Genomic DNA, 17,256 nt, shown 5'->3' with positions numbered 1-17,256 from the left:
ACATTTTTCATCTGAAAATTTGTATGGAAAGAGTGTTATCATTAATTGTCATTCATTGTATTAGTTAGTTTCCAGTTTAAACAATCTCACGCATCCTATCAGGAAACAGAATCAAAGTGTTCACTTGGTGACCAGGCACATGCCATGACTAACAAATAGTTTAAGTTAATAGTTGGCAAACAAGCTGTGGGCTAAAATTTGGTTACATAAAGGACATTTTGTAGAAATCAGGATCAGTTTTCAAATGATTCTCAAAAAGCAAAAAGAGCTACAGTCAGATAATTTATTCACAATGAATAATTAAACCTACTCTAGAAGGGATGCTGATGAATGCTGAGATACTGGCAGATTTTTGTTTCGTTCATCTTAAAAGAAAACAGCATATTGTCTCTATCATGGGGCAGCAGCTTTTTATGGGGAGTTAGGGCTCACTCTGCCGGTGACTGGCTTATGAAGGCCCCACCTGGAGGTAAGTGACTGCCCCAGGTGGCTGCTTAGTAGACAAGCACCTGGACCTAATAAAGGTTTTCCATGCTCGTTTACAAGAAACTCCAAAGGGAGAAAAGAGGCTCATGTGGAGAGGAGCTCATAGAGAAGCCTGAGCCAGGGACCCTAGAAGCTGAGCTCTCCCGGGAGCCTCCTAGACAAGGTCTGTAACCAGCAGGCATCAAAGAGGGCCTGGTCTCAGCCAGTGGGCCTCCAGACACTAGTGCAAGCACAGCCTGGCTAGGATCACTAATTGTCTCTGAAGAAGAGTCACAGTGGACAGACCGCCCCAGACTCCAAAGAAGGGCATGACTCTGGTAGGGGCAAGAGGCTTAACACCATGGGCAGAGATTGTTAATAAATGTGACCCTCCACATGGAGGTACTCTTTAGCATTTAACAATCTGTTTAGACTTGTTGATACCCTGGGCAAAGGGAAAATCAAGTAAGGACTCATCTGCAAACTATGCTGCAAAGTGGGTAAGCTGGGTCAGACTGGAATGATGATAGTCCCATTTAATTTTGAGGAAAACCTATAACATTACATATATAATACATACAAGGACAGACAGAGATGGATAATGTAAAAAAAAAGTTTGAACTTCAGTCAACTCAATAATAACAAAACAAAATTTCATTTAATTTGGAAAATTAAATATGTTTTTTAAAAAAGCTGTTCCTCTGTGTTTCCTGGTTTCAGCAAGGTCATGAAATGGAAATATACAACAAAAGCTTCTGTAGTCAGTTCTTGGTGAAAGCACACGCATTCTTTCATTTCTCCAGTTTGAAACAGACAATCTGAATAGACAAAGGATGGGGGTGGGAATGTGACAACAAACAAGTGACTGGGCAGTGAAATTAGCACACATCTTGTTAATGCCAAAATTTGTTTGGTGTTTAATTTATTTATTAAATTATATATTGCCTGTTTTTATTGCACCTCTTAAAGGACAGAACTGTGTTTTAATAAGACTTTGGAAGAAGTGTGTTTTTTAACGTTGGGACTTGAAGATGAAGACCATGGAGGCATGGCAGACTGAATCAGGAAGTGGGTTCTAGGTGTAGAAGCATGGGTGTAGTTTGTGGGGGGGATGGTGTTGCCCCCCAAACTGCAAGCCTTGGGCAGGTGTGGAATTTGTCCCCCCATATGCAGCCCCATTGGCATAACTTGAGCTGCCCCCTTAAATATAGAAGTCAAACTATGCCTATTGCAGTAGAAGACATGTAATGAAAGTAGGAGAAGAACATGAAGTGGCTTGGATAGGGTGAAAGGGGAGTGAGAATAGCAGAAGGTAAGCAGGAGGTTCGTTGTATAGGTCCTTGAAGATAGGGATGAAGAGTTTCTTTTATATAGAATGTGTTGAGGTCTGGAAATAGTCAGAACAGTGGACTAGATAGCTGATTTTTGCAGCACTGTTTTGGATCAATTAAAGATGGTAAGGAAACCACTTTCTCTCTAGAAATGTAATACTCCAGGGGAGGGAGAACCCAGACCTGCACAAGGATTTTGGTGTTGGGAATGCGGAAGAGTATTTGGAGACGGTGTGGAGGAAAATCCTCTGGATGTAGCCAGTGTATCAGTGGATGAAGGGAAAGAGAACAAGTCAAAATGACATCAAGGTTGCCCCCGAAAGGAAAGACAGAATGAGTGAACTGATATCAATAATAGAGAAGCGAGGAAGAGGAGAAAGATGTGGAGTTCGGTTTTTGCCATTTTAAGTTTCAGTTACTGTTTGGATATCCTGAAAGGAAAGTCATAGAGGAAACTGAAGAGTCAAGACTGAAAAGAGGTTGTGAGGTGGTCATTGAATGGATCCATGAGACTGGATGAGGTTGCTCAGGGACAAGGTGCATCTCATTATGTTTGATCAAATGTGTAAAATAAGGTAGACTCTTAAGGTCAGTTTGTAGTATCTATCCTTCTGACTACTTACGTGGATGCCATTGTCACCATAACATCCGAGAAAGGGGATGCATAAAATTAAGCCAGGTTACGTCAATCCTTCTCTTCCTATGCTAAAGCAATACTAACAAAAAGGAGTACAAACTACAGCCTGCCTGAACCCTGCTGCACCGGGGTCCCCCTAAGCCGGGGGCCCTGGGCTGCAGCCCCTAAAGCCCCTGCGTTAATCTGGCCCTGCTGAAACGCTTCTGTTTTGTTTGATCTTTCTCTGTAAGTGTGTCAAGACTACAAAATCATGGTAATAATCAATATAATGTGTATTTATCAAGCTGTCAAATGACACATTTTACTGCAATTCTTTCTGTCCCTGTCTCCTACCTTTCCTATATTTTTCTCACTGCTCCAGTAAATGTTACCTATTTATTTCATTCTTGTGATGTTGTTGCAGCCATGCCAGTCCCAGGATATTAGAGAAACAAAGTGCGTCAGGTAATATCTTTTATTGGACCAACTTCAAAATTTTGAATCCTCAAACTCTAATAAAACCAAGACGAGAGCTTCTCTCCTACTCTCCCCCACCACTCTACTGGAGCTGCTGCCTGCTTCAAATATGTTTTAAATGCAGGCTCTGTTATCTTAATCATGCTAATATTCTGAGAAACAGCCTAATGTTGTACCAGCCTAATGCTGATCTGCAAGTGTTATGTTCTATTGCAAACACCACCTGATTCAATTACACTACATTTATAAGATGGTTTTAACATATCCACTCTGAGTTCAGATTTTCCATATTTAATGATGTCATACTATACCTAACCAGGTCAGGGCCTGTTTGTTGTCAAGTACCAGTCAGTGTTTACTACACAATGTATCAGTCCCCTTCCATCTTTCAATATAAATTCATTCCACTGAGTTTCAGTGCAGGTGAAATGATATACATTTTCATTAAAGAAAACACTGTATTATGACAGCACTAAATGAATCCTCTGAAATCACTTTTAAAATACTTTATTTCCTGCAGTTGGATGGCTGTACGTATACAAATACTTTCATTGACAAGAATGAAATATAGCTCATATCTATCTATCTATCGTGGGCCCTTCAGGTCATAGTTGGCCCCATTTACTTCTTTAATAAAAAAGGAAAACAAATTGACTAACCAGCATAGAATAACATAAAATCCATCAAAGTGGAAGATAATATTTTTCTGGAGTGATTCATATTCACACTTCCTTCTGTGAGACTTTCATATATTTGGTGACATTGTGAAATGTCATTGAAGAAAAGGCAATCTGGTTTAGCCTTGAGCAAACATACAAGCCATAGAAGAACAGTGCATATGCAAAGCCTTTTTCTTCTTCCAAAAGGGACCTTTTATTTATTTATTTATTTATTTATTTAATAGCTTAGGCTAGTAAGGTACTGCATTATAAGAACTTGGTGAGCAAACATGTTGTTCAATTGAATGACTTGAATAACAAAATCCCCCGCAGAGTGTTTCAGAGCTAACTGCATTTGCACTCTGCAAGGAGATCAATGCTTCACCCTCATTGATTTTCTTCAGTTGCAGAATGACAATTATGCACAATGTGAAACTGTATTCCCAGACTTATCCAATCTGATTTCCAAGGCAGCACTAAAAAGGCATGGTGCTGTACTGTAAACATATGGTTACAAAAGTACAAGGTATCAAATTTGTACTTCTGCTAATGCTGCATGTTAAACAGAAGCCCAATAATGTATGATGTGATCCATCTTACAAAAATATTATATTCGTGATAAACAGATGGGGGTATGGTGTGGAGAAAGAGCTTCCAAATACTATAAATGTGCAGAGATGCCAAAATTAGAAATGGAAATGCATTGCATAGATTCATTTAAATCCCAAGACATGTTAAAATGTAGTATAGTTTCCCTTTCTAGGAGCCTTGAGATTTAGAGTAAAAACATAAGAAGAAATAATTTCTTCGACAACTTCAGAGTCAGAATGTAGTACATCTTCGGAACTTGAAATAACCTTGTAATTTACAATGTGTGCCAGTTTTTTTTAAAAGGAGTAATTACAGTAAAATATATCAATGTAAAATGACAGCTGACAGTAGCTTCACTGTGATCTTCAATTTCCCCATGTGCCAGCTTTGCACATAAGCCATGAAATACCATCAAATGCTGTTAATTTATAATGTTCAACCAAAGACAGGAGTGAATAAAATTAGGCTGGCTCAGAGTCTTCTTAACTAAGCCTTATTATGTAGTCCTGGTTGGACATAGCTAAAAACAGCAAAGAGAGAGCAAAAAAAACCACTAGAGTCCTGACCAAAAGAAATTCCTTGTTTCAGCTTCTGCTTTCTGGATCAGATGGAGAAGTGGAAGCCATTCCTGGAACTTCAAACTGCTTATGAAAACAGAGCTCTTCCTACAAAGCCAAGATAAGTGATTACACATCAGCCTTTCAAAGGTAACTTAGCCAGAAAATGATCTTTTTGCATGGGGCATACTCCATTATTTAAGATCACTGTCACATCTCTCGCTCTATTTACCCAAGGCTATCACATAGTCATACATACATACATATATACACAGAGTAGGACTCGCTTTATGTAAAGCATGTCAGTAGGAAGAAGGAAGTTTTAGACTGTTTAAACCAAAGAGCCTTGGGTTGATACATATAGAGAATTAACAGCTTGTACTACTTAAATTTTAATGTTTAAATTGGCTAAGTAGTGCCATCCTGGAAAATAAAGGTGTTAGATAAAAAGGGGTTGATTCTGTACAGAGCAGGGGCGCAGTTTTAGCACAAAGTAAAAAGTGGTGAGCAGACCAGGAGAACCAAGCTTGCATTAATGCAGCCACCAAATCATTGACGCTCAGAAGCAACAATAAGACTAGAGAGAGGAACATGTAGCTAAGTGCCTTGTTTGCAATTTGCAGATCATGTTTAAGACTTCTCTCCTTGGACATGCCTATTTTAGTCCTTGCCCACACCTTTTTTTATGTAGTGTTTTTATTAATAAAGAGCAATCAAACAAGGTGTTGAGATTTCCTTCTACTTAGTGCGGAGGCCTACAACGGCCTAGATACAATGGTGTATATGGTGCAGTCATGCCAGGGCCCATGAGGTTATGGAGAGGCAGATGGAAAGGCACTCTAGCACTTCACTTGGCACACATGGTTGCAATGCCACTCACTCAAATTTGGCCATCCCTCCATCAGACACAGGAGTGTCTGGCCCAAATTTGAGTAGTGGCGTGACTGGGCGCATGAGGGTAGCAGTATTGTTCAGGTTTGTCCCAGCCATCTCTCCATCATGACAGAGGGGCAACCAGGCCAAACTGCTGTGGCGCTGTGATTCCATGCACGAGGTTGCAATGCCCCTCATCACTCAGATTTGTCCTGTGTTGTGTGAGTGTGGGGTAGGTGATGGGAGCAAGTGGAGTTGCTGGGCAGCTGGGCTTGTGAGGATCCACCCGAGCCCAGGTTGAGAGTGGAGCACTTAGCTGGGAGGGGTGCCAGTCAATGGCCAAAAAGGTTCCTGGGGCAGTGGGTGAGAGGCTAGCGGACAAGTTGTTGATGGGCTATGGGGTGAGTGAAGAGTGTTGGTGTTGAGGGGTTGGGGTTGAGCATATACTAAAATCATTGTCTTCAAGTATATGCTTAAAGTTAAGTATGTGCTTAAGTGCTTTTCCTGAAATGGACCCTGTAGCTCTGATCCAAAGCCTACTGAAATCATTGGGAGTCTTTTCACTAACTTCCATGAGCTTTTGATCAAGCCCTCCTTCCCCCACCCCATAAAAAACTTCTAAAGCCTATTTCTAAAACAACTTAAATTCCATATTAAAGTAGGATTTTAAAGCAGTGTACTGAAAATAATCTTGTTTCTGGAAAAGTTATGTTTGTAGAATTTAGTATGCTTGATCTAAGTGAGAGCAGTCTAAATAAATATTGCAATGTAATTTGATAATGAATAAGTAGGAGGATGCAGAGAGAGAACTAACACCATTGTTTAACCTCAAAACTATGCTAATAAGTAGGGTGATAGACATGAAACTTGGAATAATGGAGCTGTTATTCTAGCCCAGTGGGGCTGTCTCAGGAGACTCATAAGTGGATTTGCCATGCCATGACTAAACATAGCTCCAGTAGTGTATTTTGCATAGCCTAAAGTATCTTGTTGCAGCGAATCCTCACACTTATCAAACTAAATCACATTTAGAAGAAAATATATTCTTCCATTCGACATAGGAGACAGCTGTGTATATTATTTGCATACTATTTGTTTGCCTGCATGTAAAATTGATGAATACTTTCGAAATAACCTGTTTGTGAAAGGGATTATATCAGCACAAGAGTTTCATTAATCTTCGGTGTGCCTGTTAAAAATGAAAATTATCCTGCTAAGAGGAAAAACCATGAAGAATGCAAAATATGAACATAAATACACACACACACGTCTTTGTTTGACCTGCAGTTGATTATTATGCCGAGCGTGACTCTAAGAATATTTGAACACCATGTGGGTTGAAGCCATCTATAGTTAGTCAAGACTGAATACTCAGTGCATTTCATTTCTGTTTACAACAACCATACCCTAGCAATAGAAGATCAAATACTTTTGGTACTGGGCTGAATTTTTAAGAAGTACTTGATGTTCCCTGTGAATCTGCTCTCAGTTACAGCTCATTAAAGGGACTGGTCTACTGGTGATTCTGTAAATACAGACATAAGCTGAAAGGGCTGTTTTTAAAGCAGAAAGTACAAGATTGATGTTGAGTGATTTCCACTTCAGTCTATCTTATTTGCAGTGTTCAGTTCTGAAAGCATGTGGTTATGAAAGAAAGAAAGAAAGATGCAGAAATGTGCACTGTATCCAATTATCGGTTGGCCTTTTTCAGCACAGAACCATACAATTACAATTAAAACACTGAAATGAGCCAGTATCGACTTCCATCTGTTCATAGTGGTGTGATTTTTAGATAAAATATGTTAAAATGAGGACAGATAAGCAAGAGGTTGCCACAATGGTTTTACTTCTGATTACTGGCAGTTAACTTTTCCATCCACACTCTTTTTTACATCTGGTTAAAAAAGAGGAGTATGAGAAGATGTTCCAAAGAAACCACACTTGTTAAATTAAAAATATTTTTAAAAATCTACTGACAAATTTAAAATACTATGGGTGCATGCTCCACCCATACCGGTTGTTCTATATGTTAAGCCATCATTTGGATGAGCTATAAAACTAAAGTTCTGATCACTCGTGGTCATTAAAATCCCATAGTGTATTTCACATGAGTAGGCCTGGTAACCTCAGTGTCCTGGCCATATTCCAAGTCAGATACAATTAAATCTGTTACAAACCACTACATTTAGAGCCCAATCCTATTTTAGCTGTTACAACAGGTGGCCATTCAACGCAGGTTTCACTCTTCCTTGTTTCTTAGAATTTTTAATAAAATGTTTTCATTTATGTAATGTGCAACACTCAATCCTTTATACTTCCTATGGGCCATTGTGAATTGCAAGCACTGATCCAATGTTTGAAAGCTATTTTTAGCCATTTGTAGCTCCAAAGGCTCAAAATTCATGAGTCAGACCTCTACCATCATGAGATTAAAAAAAAAAAGTGTGAATTTTTTTTTTCAAGTAGCCATCTGATTTTTGAATCTGTTGACCTATCTGACTCCTGTGTGATATTTTAAAATTGCTTGAGCAACTATTGTTATATTGCCTTACACCAGTTACCAAACCACTTCTTATCAACAAACAGGCTGGCTTTCACCTGGATTGTACTGGACAGTTTCCAAATCTGAACATAAGAATGGCCATACTGGGTCAGACCAAAGGTCCATCCAGCTGAGTATCCTGTCTACCAACAGTGGGCAATACCAGGTGCCTCAGAGGGAGTGAACCTAACAGGTAATGATCGAGTGATCTCTCTCCTGCCATATCCATCTCTGACAAACAGAGGCTAGGGACACCATTCCTTACCCATCCTGGCTAATAGCCACTAATGGACTTAACCTCCATGAATTTATCCAGTTCTCTTTTAAACCCTGTTATAGTCCTAGCCTTCACAACCTCCTCAGGCAAGGAGTTCCACAGGTTGACTGTGCACTGAGTGAAGAAGAACTTCCTTTTATTTGTTTTAAACCTGCTACCCATTAATTTCATTTGGTGGCCCCTAGCTCTTATATTATGGGAACACGTAAATAACTTTTCCTTATTCACTTCCTCCACACCACTCATGATTTTATATACCTCTATCATATCCCCCCTTAGTCTCCTCTTTTCCAAGCTGAAAAGTCCTAGCCTCTTTAATCTCTCCTCGTATGGGACCCATTCCAAACCCCTAATCATTTTAGTTGCTCTTTTCTGAATCTTTTCTAATGCCAGTAATCTGACACAATATATCAAAGATGAACGTGAAAGGGGATTGATTATGGGAGTGGAGTCAGTTGATCTCTCAGCTGCCTACAATACAGTCAATCATTGTGGTCTCCTTGCCAAAGTACTAATGGTAAAGAAGAGCCACCGCCTCACAAAGCTAATATAGACCATGCTGGAGAACAGAAGATTCTTCGTGAACTTTTGTGGCAAATGGAGCTGCTAGTGATGACAGAAAAATGGCCTCTATCGAACTAATGTCTTAGCATCTACATTACTCAACATCTATACAAATGATCAGCCGAACTAGCTTAGCACAAGGTCCTCAACGTAGATGATCTGTGCATCATCACAAAGCACAAGGAGTCTGGCATTTAGATAGTACTGTGTGGTGACTGCACTTAACAGCTTAGACAAGTATTCTGTAGCCACCAACTGTGTGCAAACCCAGTTCAGATGCAAGTCAGTGCGTTTTATCTGAAAAACTGAGAGGCCAAATGTGAACTCAAAGCAGCTGGCTTGAGTCAAAACTTCTTCATTCCATAATTTCTGCATACCTCAGTGGTACTCTCAACCACACACTCTCATGTCAAGAAAACTAGAGCCAGGGTTAGCATATGAAACAACAATCTCAGCAAGCTGGTTACATCAAAGTGGGATACAGACCCGTCCACTCAGTGATCAACAGCACTGGCACTTTGCTACTCATCTGCTGAATACACCTGTGCAGGGTGGGCATGATCCTCTCACACAAAGAAGCTAGCCCCTGTACTTAACACCGCCAGCCACTACAGTACAGGATGCCTTAAATCTACCCATCCCAGCATCCTCACAGTTATTGCTCCTCCTGATATACATTGGGAATTTGCTAGTAGAGTTGAGCTCACAAGGCAATGTACAGATCCAAGACATAAGCTATATGATATCGCACCAATGCTGAGTCAATTGAAGTCATGACAAAGTTTTCTTGCCACTGTTAAACCCCTAACATCGTCACATCAGTATTGTCTTAATCAACTCTGCACTGAAGTTGGCAGGTCTAGAGTCATGATGATCAACTAGCTACATCACTGGCCCCAGTTCCTGTGACTGCAGCAGAAAGCCTCAAAATATGAAGAGTCTCCTGCAATGCCAACTGCTTGAGCACAAATGCTCCTCCAGTGACCTGGTAGAGTGTAATAACTGCTTGTGCACAGATGTGGCGGGAAACAGAATGAGGACATGAAGAGGAGGAGGAGGAGGAAGCTCCCCAAATTGGTGTGCAATCATTTCAGGTTCAAAGTTCAACTTTAAATACAGAGACACACACAAATACAGTCCAAACCAGTGGCTGATTGGATGGGGGACCCCACTTACCTTCTCTTATCCCCTGAGATGTGGATAGCTACAATTATATTCCTCTCCATCCCCTTCCCTTTATACTATTATTTTCCCCTCCTCTTGCCATCTACTTTCTGCCTCATTCACATTCAACCTTCATGCTGGCTCACACTTTCTAGTTCACCCATATACATGTTCTCTATGTTCAACTGCCCTCCATATTTTCTCCTCCCTTTCCCCTCAAGTTTCTTACTCTTCATATTCTTCTTCTTTGTCACCCCATTCCCTTGCACTCATTAGTCTCCTCTTGCATCTCTTAGTCCCCTTCCTACTTCCCACTTCACTGCCCCCTCAATATTCTCCCCACATTCCCTTGAAAGCTCCTCCACTCCTTCCTGCATGCCTCATTCATTTGTTACCCTCAGTCTCCTCTGGCCTTCACCCCAGAATTACCCTAGTTTACATTCCCTCAGTCTTACTCTTGCTCTCCACATTCCCCTTCATTCCCCAGTTCCCATCACTCCCCATAGTTTCCCGTCCACTCTCCAAACCAAAGGACAAGGGGCAGCTATTTTCCCTAGGAGCTGCCTGGATTCAATCCCATGGAACATGAAGTGGGGAATTGTGGCCATTTTTTTTCATGTGTGCAGCTATAGGGAAATGACAGCCCTCTTGACTGAGACAGCTTGATGGCTTCAGACCCACTGATTGTAACAGGAAAGACTTTGACTAAGGGCAGCATTTGCATGTTTGATAGCAGAAATCAGGAGATCACAGGAAATTTTTAAAACATTGTAAGACTTGCAATTAAATTGTGAGAGCTGGAACTTCTGTCTTCATCATTTGGGGGTAATCAAAAACCTTTGTATTCTGTCCATCTTATCAAGATGCTTATAAATATTGCATTATATTATGGCAAACAGGTCAGCAGGTATATAAATTACACAGGTCATTTATAATGTGAAAGATTCTTAGGGACTGAGAATTTAATGGTCAGTACATTCATGATTAGTAGGTGGCTATAAGTACAGATTTGAGAGTAATTATATTCTCTTTATCTAAATTCCCCTTGTAGTTTCATTAAATACATTGTTCTTCATTTAGTATCCTAGGGCCCAGGCCTAATATTACACTGATTTAGGCATATACATAAATCCTTCAAGGCTCAGGCCCCAAACTGTTTGTATTATTGTGTTGTACCATTGTGCCCCAAAAGTGGTTGTATTTCAGTGAGGCGGGAAGTGATTATTATATGTAGTTTGTGGTCGTGATATTCAAAACATAAAAAGCCAAAAATGTGAGCACAATTCTGAATGTAATTTGTACACAATTATTGTAGTTGCACATGCAGATCAATTATTCATTTGTGGAAATGTCAGGTAAGGTATCAAACAACCAAAAGGAAAACTGGGGTTATCTATCTCCAGCTCATCTGAATACCAGGTTAATGAAGCTAGGACAACTACTCAAATACCTTTAGATAAGAGCTAATTTTCTTTATTTCTGTCCACTCCGTTCTCTTCCCTTTTATACCGTTGTCTATTTATTGTAACTGAACCAATTTTCAGACCACTTCATTAAATTCCCTGTGCAGTTATAAAATAAAATAAATATCTTTAATTTCCTCACAAAAACAGGGAAGTATATATTAAATAGTACTCACCTAGACTACAGTATTTGAAGAAATAGCTCATAATCATTACAAGCTTTCTTCTTTTAATGCATGAAAGTCCTGATTATAAAATGGTACCAATAATTCATGCTTCTAAATTATAACTCAGTACCTATATTTTATTATCACTAATCACAGTGATTCAAATATTATTTGGCCTGAAAAGGCAGAGGAATAGCTTTTTACTAGTTTTAGTTATCTCCAGTCTCGGGGATTATGTGGCCATTAGTATGGCTGCAAAGTCACATTATCTGAGGGTGCTCTCTTTAAACAGATTATATTAATAATAACTGAAGAATATGACACATTTTGTCCCCCTGTATTGAATGGGGAAGTGGAGAAGGGAGTGTGGGGCAAGAGAGGGTTAGTCTTACATACGTTGGCATAGCAATGTTAAGGGAGAAAAATACTCACATTTTCAAGTTTGTTCCTGCATTGAAGAGGAAACCCACTATCTTGTGCTGTGGAGCCATTCAGATTAAACTTGTATTTAGCGTGTAACACTAATTTTTCTTTTTAAAGTTCTTTCAATGAAGGGGCATTAGATGAACCAGTGTTGTGGCTCTGGAGAGATTCATTGAAATTTAAGGCTGCTCCTGGATGGAGAAAAAACAGAACATTCCCATTTAATATATCTCACCTCTCAGCTTCGCATCAAAAAGCATGCTGTGCCATTGTGAATATTTTGATCTCTCGGGACTTTCTTCACTTCAAGAAAATAACAGTGACTTCTTTAAAAGAAAAGGAGTACTTGTGGCACCTTAGAGACTAACAAATTTATTTGAGCATAAGCTTTCGTGAGCTAGCTTACGAAAGCTTATGCTCAAATAAATTTGTTAGTCTCTAAGGTGCCACGAGTACTCCTTTTCTTTTTGCGAATACAGACTAACACGGCTGCTACTCTGAAACCAGTGACTTCTTTGAATCTCTAAACTGCAGCCTGGGTAAAAATGAAATGAACATGGAGTTGCATTTAATTTCTCATCTCTCAACATTTTACCCCGTACCTCTGTAGTTGAGACATCTGAAGAAAAATGGTTAGGGAAAGCTCCCAGTTGGTAACTCTGCTGGCATTGTGTGTGCCTTTTCAGTCGTCATGGTCTCAAGGTGCAGCTCCTTGCAGAATATCATTTTCAGTAGAACTTCACAATAGTTTTCTGCATCTGCTTCTTCCATTCCCTCCAGCAGGGCTACAAGCCTGACATTTTTTCACTAGGAACTGTTCTCAGGATCATCTACCATGTCCTGGGAGGAGAAAGCATCTTTTAATAGTTTTAGACTGATAGATTCTAATATCTGTGTACAGTGCCAACTATTTCTCCGTCTTGTCAATTAGATTTACCATACATTTTAGCAGCTTGCTTCTGCAGTGCTAGAATGTTGTGGGTATTGTTTGTAGTTTCTTTAATGTATTTATTTCCTTCCCTAAGTGCTTTTATGACTTTTCCGATTGCTGTAATTTGCAGGGATTCTTCAAGGTTCATCTAGAAAGAGAAGTTGAGGCTTTGGAGTCTGTGTCCAATATAGGAGTTTCTGCTATTTGGGGGTAACCTGCTGAATAAGAATCTAGTTTAAAAGTCTAGTGAAAAAGACTGTTTAATATATCCTCTACCCCCGTTTCCTTGCATGATACCATATCATTTAATGTGAATGGATTTTAAACTCAATTATTCCTAACCTTTTTTTATGTTTTGTATGTGCTCAAAAAATCCACTCACTCAACCTTCACCAAACACTGCTCTTTCTGATCCCTCCATCCCTGAATTCCTCTTTTCTGGCAATCACCACATTTCCTTTGGCATTACCTGCTCGCCTCCTGCACCCTGCCCTGCCACCCAATCTTCTGTGACTTCCAATTCATCAAAGTCCATTATTCATCTGTCTCTTGCAGCCCTCTCCTCCTGGCCCGCTCTTCCACTGACACAGTAGTTGACTCCCATGCTCTCTGGCACCATTGATTCCTTTGCTCTGCTCATTCTCCACAAGCTCTGTCATAATATCCAATTAAGTTTACCTGCTAGGAGGCTTAAGGTATCTACATACATTTCTAGTCTCACACTTCAAGCCTAAGAACTGGCACTGTTTGGACATCTGTTCTGAAACCTGAGGAGAAATGGCCTGGGAATTTTGAAAAACTTATTTACCAGAATTTTGCACTCTGAGCAATTCAGAGTACATTTTGGCTGAAAATATAAGATGCTGCCAATTACTGTATTACTCTTACGCAGAAGGAGGAAAGTACGAACATCATGAATGATTTACATTACTTTGCATAACTTGCCACACAACCTTTGTTTAACATTCAAGTAAGATTACCCAGATAAAGAAAGAAGGCAAGAGAGAGAAAAATTTATGCAATCTATGGTTAAAGCAATCTAAAGGTCAAAATTGTAATATTAAATAAATCTTACATGATTTTATACACCCTAATTTATTGTCTATGTGCAACTGACATTTTAGCTCTTGGTTTAATACCAAGCACTTCAAAGTATTCTTGTAGAAGAATGGTTGATAACCCTCTTACACGGTATAATTGGAATTCTGCATGTTAGAACATTTGGTTTCTGAAAGATTTCTGAAAATGTTAATAGCTGTCTTTTAAAATGGTGTAAGTGTGAAATGCTATGAAGAGCAAAGGTTTAAATGTCACTCTGTGTATCATTTTCATATTGTAAAAACTAAATAAGTTTTTTTAAATAAAAAAACCTAAAGGCCTGCTGCAAGTTTAAAGATATAAGCTAGCTCATTATTATTATTTAAAAAAAAAACACAACAGATATGACAGGCTTTAGGCTTGTTTTGCTAAAATTTACATTTGAACATTTAACTGGATGACAGTGGTAGTGGTGCAGATTCCTCCTATTTCCTGACACATGTGACTGGAGTATGAATAATTTACCAAAAAAAGCATGCACCCGATGAGTCTTCCAGAGCCTCATCACCTTTCTCATCAGAGGTATTTTTCCTTCATGACTCCACAGGCACTCAGGCTGAAGAGTTATGCAGGATTTCTCTGGGTCAAGCATGTTTTACTGCCATATAATAAGAAGGAGCCTGTAGAACTATGTCAATATGCAAGCGCAAGATTTTGTTTGGTTAGTTTCTTTTAATATTTGTCTGGACTGGAGAAGAACAGATAGTTTCAGTTCCAGTGCAGAGATCTTTTGCAATCATTTTACTTCTGGGATGATTCCATGCATTCTGGATTATCTGGATTTTTAAAAGCAGCAATTTTTGGTAGTCTATCCACTAAGAAATAGTCCATCAAAAGAAGAAATAGAACAAAAATGATCATATTACAGGAAGGTGATATCAGCAAAAATGTGGTTTTTTGTATTCTCCTTTATTATTATTAAACATAATGTAGGGATAAAAATTAGCTTCACCATTAACAAGGGTATCGGTTTACCATGAGACCTGCCTAAATCAAAGGGATGAGAATATTTATCAGAGCAAAAATATGGTATAAAAAGCGGGTAACATAAACAACAACCATGCCAAGAATGCCTTGTCCTCACATGTTGGTTTTAGGGAGCTAAAACAATTTTCCCCTGATCTACTGTAACAATAAAGATTTACTTCAAGCAAAACAATATAAGATAATATTTCTATGTGCAAAAGGAAAGCATTCTTTTAAGTCCTATTGTAAACTTTGTGACTACTCAGCCCCCACCAAGTTGTTTTCTTTAACAAATTTGTTTACCAGGTTCATAGTAAAGAGCTTCTGTCTAGAGAAGGATTTCCCAAACTTTGTCATTCACAGAGCATCCCTCTCCCAAGCCCAGAAAAAAAAATTATGTAGAAGGAACAGTTTTTCCTACATGAAGCACCTACCACATATGACCCAGGAGACTGTGCACCTATGTAAGGGATTCTAGACCCTATACTTCAGCTCACTACTGCAGCAGAGATGCTGCTGCTGCTTGGGTGGTAAGGGGTCACTAGGAACTTCCCTTCCAGAGAAGGGAGGAAGGACCCTCCTCTAATGTACCTCTGTGATGGGCGCTCAGCCTATTAGGGCTGGAAAGAGGTGTGTAGGTCAGGGTTGGAGGTGGGAGTGAATCAGAGGAGCATCAGAGGAGAATGCAAAGGATGGATTTACTGCATGCTCCTATGTGTAGCGTTCCAGTACTAAATGCTATCTTGCTTTTATGTTTGTTTTGGCAACGTAGGTGTCTGATTCACTATTCTCTGCTAGGCAGTATGTAAAACAGATGTGTTTATTTAGATATTAGTGAGAGAAATTAAAACAACAATCTTAGAAACATGGCAAGAATTAGTTCAAGAGAAAAAGAGACGATTATTTTTGCTTGATAATGTCAAGGGCAAGTGGGAGAACCACTGCAAAGTCAAATGTCCCGTCTTCTGTTGGCTGTGGGGAGTGGGGGAACAAACCACAAAAACCAGACGCAGTTAAATCACTAGAAAAGCTAGATTCAACATTTGCTGTTTTGTCAAAATGAAAACTAAAGCATGGCTACTTGAGTCTATATCTTACTGACGTCAATGAGACTTTTGTCAAGGCCCAATGAGTACGCAGAAAGACCAGAGAGTTTTGTTTTCTCCTAAGAACATACAGGACATCACGGTAGCAGTTATTAGACATTTATTCCTGTATTAGGTAGCTGTTAATAAAAGTCTTGTACTTTAACATATTTTTTATTTGCTGCACAAAATGTTTAACATTGGTACATTTGTATTCATACATTCATTCTAGGAGGTTACAACATACTGAAAATGCCATATTGTGTATCTTTAAGGATTCTCATATGTCTTATCTAACCGTCCATTACCTCCTTTAAAAAGAATAACAATATATTATATCAAGAATATAAAAGACACCAGCTGGTACCAATAACAATGGAAAACCTTAATCACCTTTAGAGTCCAACGAGGCCAGTGTGAATGTACTGTAAATGTTAGCTAAGTATTTAATGTTAACAAAGAACAGTTTATAACCTGATGAATTTTTTTGTGGTGACATTTCTCAATCTTCATTTTTTTTTCTTTAATTTCTATCTTTTCACTCAAAGAAGATCCTAGAGTGACCTTGAAATCTGCACTGGCATTTTCCCAGCAGAAAAAGAAGCTCTTGTTTCTCATTTGCAAAAATGAATAACAATTTGATCATTCTTAAACTTCTAAAAGGTTAATTATGCTCTCTCTATGAGCACTGAATAAAACCTGCTTTATCTCTGCCCAAATGAAACCCACAGGGCTCCTGTTCCCTGTACTCTGCCTGGAGACCAAATCCTGCAAGCTGTCAATTAACTCCTATCAACTCATAGATCTGTGTGAGCTGCAGTTGATTTTCTCATCCGAAAACTATGACCGCTCTCATTTGCCAGAGCTGTCGGGTGACTTAAAAATTTTTGCAGCAGGAAAGTGTTATCTGGCTGTGGGCTTGATGGACAGAAAAGGAGAGAAAGTGGCAGAAGAGGCCATGGATTAAAGACAGTTTGTTCTTAGCACTAAGATTTCCATCTGGTTGC

The 17,256-nt window shown here is 39.2% G+C and overlaps 1 long non-coding RNA gene across 1 annotated transcript in view; it reads left to right on the top strand.

Moving 5' to 3' along the window:
* LOC141988205 (uncharacterized) overlaps window positions 1-17,256 on the top strand; it is a 135,293-nt gene that overhangs the window by 72,845 nt on the left and 45,192 nt on the right. Inside the window, exons 2-3 of the long non-coding RNA XR_012639698.1 lie at window positions 4,728-4,846; window positions 8,156-8,304. This is a non-coding gene — a long non-coding RNA (uncharacterized LOC141988205). The remainder of the gene's footprint in view (window positions 1-4,727; window positions 4,847-8,155; window positions 8,305-17,256) is intronic.

The sequence above is a fragment of the Natator depressus genome, chromosome 5 (genome assembly GCF_965152275.1).
Source record: "Natator depressus isolate rNatDep1 chromosome 5, rNatDep2.hap1, whole genome shotgun sequence".
In the NCBI taxonomy this organism is placed as follows: domain Eukaryota; kingdom Metazoa; phylum Chordata; order Testudines; family Cheloniidae; genus Natator; species Natator depressus.
Note: the sequence above shows the minus strand (reverse complement) of the source record. Positions and strands in the feature narration are given on the sequence as shown.